Consider the following 6,000-nt stretch of genomic DNA (forward strand, 5'->3'; position numbering starts at 1 on the left):
ATCTGGCCCGGGGAGCCAGGGCCGTCCCTAGCTATTTTGGTGCCCTATGCAGCACCCCCGTGGGGGGGCTGTGTGGGCCCCAGGCCTCCATGGGGGGGAAAGGGGGCCCAGGCCTCCGCGGGGGGGGGGCCTGTGTGGGGCCCCACCCCAGGCCTCCACGGGAGGGGGGGAGCTGGTCCCAGTCCTCCGGGGGGGAAGGGGGCTGGCCACTTCCTGGACCCGGCCCCAGCCTGTTCCGCTCCCCTGGCTCCCAGCCGCGCCGTTGGAGAGTGTGGCAGGGCGGTTCCCCCCTCCCCGCAAGCCTGGGAGCCAGGGGAGCAGAGCAGGCTGGGGCTGGGTCACTCCACTTCCCGCAGGAAGTAGCCAGCGCCCCTCCCCCCATCCCCCATGGAGGCCTGGGGCCAGCCCCCCCTACTTCCCCCCGCAGCGGCCTGGGGCCCCAGCCTGCTCAGCTCCTCTGGCTCCCAGGCTTGGGGGGAGGGGGGAACTGCCCCCCCACACTCGCCGGCGGCGCAGCTGGGAACCAGGAGAGCGGACCAGACTGGGGACAGGTCGCTCCACTTACCATGCGGCGAGTGCAGGGTCGGGCCTGGCTGCAGTCTTCAGGGGGCTGGGGCGGAGCAGGGGCGGGAAGAGGCGGGGTTGGGGCGGAGCAGGGGCGGGGGCCATGGGGAAGAGCCAGGGAGCCTCCCCTGCGGCAGCTCACAGCCCTGCAGCGTCCCCCCTGTGGCAGCTCCTCCCATCCGCCCGGGCAGCCCACCCTGCGGCAGCTCCCCGCCCCAGCTCACCTCTGCTCCACCTTCTCCCCTGAGCATGCCGGCGCCACTTCACTTCTCCCGCCTCCCAGGCTTGCAGCACCAATCAGCTGTTTGGCGCCGCAAGCCTGGGAGGGGAGGAGAATTAAAGCGGTGGCGGCATGTTAGGGGAGAAGGCGGAGCAGAGGTGAGCTGGGGCGGGGAGCGGTTCCCCTGCACGCCCCCTCTCGTTACTTGCTGCGGGCAGCCCTCTCCACACCCCCCTGCCCCAGCTCACCTCCACTTCACCGCCTCCCCTGAGCATGCTTTTTGGCGCCCCCAACCACTTGGCAACCTAGGCAGCCGCCTAGTTCACCCAATGGTTGCATCGGCCCTGCACACACCCAGTTACAGCCACCTGTCTCTTTCCTAAAGACCATGCTGACTGTTGGCCAAGGGAGGGAGCTGAAGAGTTTAGCAGCTAGGAAGAGGGTTTCACTGCAGGAGAGTGGGGAGGGGCACCAAGCAGAGGAGAGGGCCTGTGCGGGGGGGCGGGGTGTCTGGCAGCCAGAGGCTCACTCTCAGGGCTACTGGAGCATGTGTCCCTTGGGGCCAGTTGCTTCCCTCAGTAGCCATCACTCTTTGCCTCCTGTTGTGGGCTGGGCATCCAGAAGAAGGGTGTTTTGAACTCACCTTTTCGTCACGTCCAGCCTTCACCCTCGGTTTGCCACCAAATCGAAATCCATGCAAGGGAAAGGCAATCAAGGCTTTGGAGGAGGTGAAGCAGCACTCTGGAACCATTCCCAGCCCAGTGGCATCCCCAGAAGCACTCTGCAAAGCCAGCACACTAGTGGTCCAGAGACCGGGGCGAGGTTTCAGTTCCACGACTGTGTGACCTTGGCCAGTTGACCCCCCTGGGTGTGATTGCTCAGAGATCGAGATGATACTTTAGTGAGCTCAAGGGATGAGAAGCTCTGTCTCTGTCTCCTTGCCCTGCACACACTTTATCTAACCAAGAGGAGGGCAGGCCAGGAATGTGCAAGGTCACTAGTCCTCAAAAGTTCCACCATGATTTACAGGGAGATTTTGTGTTCTTGATGTCACTGGCACATGGTCCTTATGCATGCTGGCTACCTGATCTCTCCTTTGCTGAATTACCGTACAGAGCTGGATGCAGCGCTGTGACTTAATAAAGAACCACTTTTATATGTGGTGCTAAAGGACTCTGGAAAGTTTCTTTCCCAGGCCGCATTATGCTATCTGTGTTTGGTATCCTCCGGAGGGGAACCCTGGGTAGCATTCAAATCCACTGAGCTGGAGCAGCTGTGAAATGAAAGGCAGGGACCTAGCTGCTATGGTGGCACCGCTGTCTGCTGGCATGGGACCATCATGCAGGGTCACTGGCCATGTCACAATATATGGATGGGCAGGGCTTCTCCCCACCCCAGGACAGATAGCTCCAAGGTGGCTGAGTCCATGCAGATGCTTTTAAAGCAGTGATGTTTGTGTCACTGACAGCGGCTATGGGGGTTTCTTTTGCTCCTGCAGAGAGCAAGAAAGGCAATTCAGCAGCCAGCACTTTGCATCTCTCCCTAGCTGCCAGCATACTCTGAGTCAGAGCCAGTTAAAAGTTCATGGAGAGGGGCCAGAGGCAGCCGCTGCAGCAGTGTGTTAATTACTATGTACAGCCCAGCCATGTTTGCTTTTAATTAAGACATAGGAGTTGCTCTTTGTGTTTCAAAGAAAAGGCCCCTTTAACCCATTCACTGCTCAGTATGGCCTAACCCAAGCAATCAAAATAATGAATTGGGGCCCCACAAATCACGAGACTGGCTTCAAAATTATGAGCTATTTTTTAAAAACTTTGGGGTGGAGGGTTGTCTTCTCAAATCAGAGCCTTTAGGGTTCACATTTTCAAGCTTTTCTCTGCAAACCAAGAGTACTAGAAACTTACCTTTTTAAAATGAAAAATGAAAGTCCCCAATCACGGAACTCCATAAGCTTTATGAAAATCACCAAATATCACGAGAATTGTTATGTAGGCAACACTGACTCTGCAGTTGGGTGGGCTGATTTGCTGTGTCTTAGGCCCTGTCTGTCCTGGGTTTTTTTGCACCAATGTCCCTATTCCAATGCAAACCCCCAGTGCAGATGCATTGCACTGCTGTGAGATGAAGTTTAGTAATTCCAGGAAATTACAGGGTCAGGCGTACCAGGGAAAACCCTATATTGCCCTAGGGTAGTATGCATGCAATACCTGTGTAACTGGATCAGAATAGCTCCAAACCTCCTGAGTGCTTGACAAGCTCTTGTTCTGAATGAAGCCGATAGTGTGACTGGAAAATGTGGCCCCATGTTTTCAAGGTCATAAACTCAGGCACTTTTGTGGTCATGAAATACTCATATGAAAGTGTCCTTTTAATAAACTGTGTGCTGGTGCAGGGCATAGTCTACTATGACTACCCAGGCATAGTCCTCAGTGTGGAGGATGTTTTCCAGTCACTTAGACCTAGCTGTTCCAAGGTATTTAGGTACCCAATGGGAATTAGGCACCTTTAAGGATCTAAATCTTAATGTCAAGATGAGTTTATTACAATATACTGAACGACATTAACCTTGAGCCAAAGCACTTTGGCTAGCATCTACACCTGTTCAGGCCAAACACCAGCTGTCACACTGAGCACTCATTCTACTGGACGGCTTGTTTCTGGTAACCGCAGAGCAAATGGGACTCGGAATAGCAATACATCTTGAAGAAATGTAACCACCTCCCTCACCCCCCCAAATGCTTTGGATTAATGAAGTGAAATGCAATACCAGGACCAAGACCCAAAGGAAGTCCCTGCGACACCGGGACCATGTATGAAAACTAGGGCACGTGGTCACTTTATTAAGAAGTGCTCCCATGGGAACATCCCCTTAGCACCAAGCTGGGGTATTGGTTGAGCAGCGACTCAGAAGGAAAAATGCCACTAATACAGTCTACAACACTATGTCCTGCAGCAAGCTGGGTTTGCTTTTGGAGTTATACAATCACATACTGAGCAAGCCCAACCTGCCTAGCTAACGAGAACTGACATGAGCCAGCCCCAGATGCTAACCCTGTAGGCCACAGGCCAGAAGCTCTGCAATACTAAGATGATGTTTAGAGCACCACATTTCCACACGCTGTACATGATGGTCCCTAAAGAATGTTCTGAATCCGACTCAAAATCCTTGAGACACCTCCAAAAATAACTGCTTGAAATGCTACAGCACAGGTTGGAATTGGATCAGGCAACCTGATTCATCTGGAAATTAAATACATTAGACAGCCCAACAACCATCTAGCAACTCTGGGAAGACATAAGCAGTCCACAGCTCCTTGTAAATGGAGGAGTTACAGCAATTATTCAGCAGCACCTCCGTGATGCATTTTGTCCAAAACTGGGGGCTAGTAAAAATAATCAAGAGAAATATTCCTGCTGCAAGCTGATGGAAAGAACTGCACATTCAGGACCATTTGCCGTGCACCCCAGCCAGCACTATTTGTCCTACAAAACCTGCGATTGTACGAAAGGGTTAATGATATATTAATTTGATTATAAGGATGGTGGTAATGATCTCCAGTATTAAAGTTGCCTAACACTTCTCATTATAAAAAACCCAACTTTCCAACTGTTTTTGAAAAGCTCTAATGTTGCGCTGGTTTCCAGCAAGCACTTGAAATTTGGCTGGGGGATAGCCCCAGGGTCAGAAAGGTGCCTTTTGCTGCTCACATGAAAAATCAGTTTAGATTTAACCAAGGCATACACTGTGAAAAATTACCATTTGTGTTATGCTCAAGAGAGTTCTTAAAGGTTTGCAGCTAAAGAAGTGCACACATTCCACCTTCATTGAGCATGCTCCCTAGCTCCAGTCTCCCAGCAGCATGCTGAAGCAGGTATGTGGATCAACCTCTCAGTGGGACACACACAGATAAAGTGGATCTTTCTACTTTCCCATCAGAATACTCTTTAGCCTAGGAGAAAGTGAATTAGACTAGGAGGCCACAGATTCAAGTCGTGCCTCGTCTACTTACTGGGGTTAACAAATCTCCGTCTTTCACAGCCCTTATTACTGATCAAAGCTTCATGCCCCTTCTGAGAGGTCACACAAACTCATAAGGAACTCAAATCTCCAATATGGCAGACTCGCAACATAGTCACACTGTCTATCAGAAGGAAGTGGCCAACCTATGATTTCGCTCTGCTCTGTGTAAAATAGGGCTACTCATGCCTATGTAACCCACTGTTTCAAGTGTGTCATGTGTTCCTCTCTACTCGCTGGTCCACAGACAATAACCGTCTGCTCTTGCTGCCCTCTAATGTAGCTGATCCTTTAGCTTAAGTGACAGAGGCATGTGCTGCAGTCAGAGTGCATATCCTGCAGCAGTAGGGTATGCATGAATTTTGAATTCATTACAGTTACACAGAACAAGAATTTGTTTTTTCCTTTTTTAAGTGCAAGCTGACAATGTCTGATCCTCGTTACTGTTACCAATTCCAGTTGTACTGTTACTATTTACGAGAGCTGAGCAGAACCGTTTAGTCCAGTGGGTCTCAAACTTTAGCAACCCAAGGACCCCCATTTTGATTTAAAAATTTTTGTGAACCCCCAAGCTAGCTTCTAATTTTCCCTGGGGGTGCTCAATGGATGCTTGGAATGACCCCAAACTTCTGGCTGCCAGGAGCTGGGAGAGGAAATTGGGGTGGAGCCCTACAAAATTGTCCTGTTTTGTACACTCCCCCTGAAGCTCTGGAACTGGCCACTGCAGGAGACAGCATACTGGGCTATATGGACTGTTGGTCTGCTGCGGCATGGCCGTTCTTGTGCTGCACATTAGCTTGCATGATTCCTGCCTGTCCTGCTCCTGCCCCAGCCTTGGTGATCAGCTCTTCAATTTCTCCAGCAGCTCATTCACACAGAACTGCACACACAAGCCTCCCTCCCGCTTCCACCTTACCACAAATAAACAACAACAGAACCAATCCATATAAGCAAAGTGCCTCCTTCCCCAGCCCAGGACTTGCCCAGAGGAGTCGGGGTAGAACAAGGATAGTGTTTTCCTTCCAGCCACAGATCAGTGGCAAATTTATTATCTTTTGCTGAGTACATTTAAGAGGAGTAATTGCCCCTTCCCTCCAGCTGTTTACCCCTGGTTTATGGCAGCTCTTTTTGCACTGGTGGGAAAGGTTAATACAGCTCTTATGGCCTCCATTGCCTGGATTTATTGCTGAACATGAAA

The sequence above is a fragment of the Malaclemys terrapin genome, chromosome 10 (genome assembly GCF_027887155.1).
Source record: "Malaclemys terrapin pileata isolate rMalTer1 chromosome 10, rMalTer1.hap1, whole genome shotgun sequence".
Classification (NCBI taxonomy): Eukaryota; Metazoa; Chordata; order Testudines; family Emydidae; genus Malaclemys; species Malaclemys terrapin.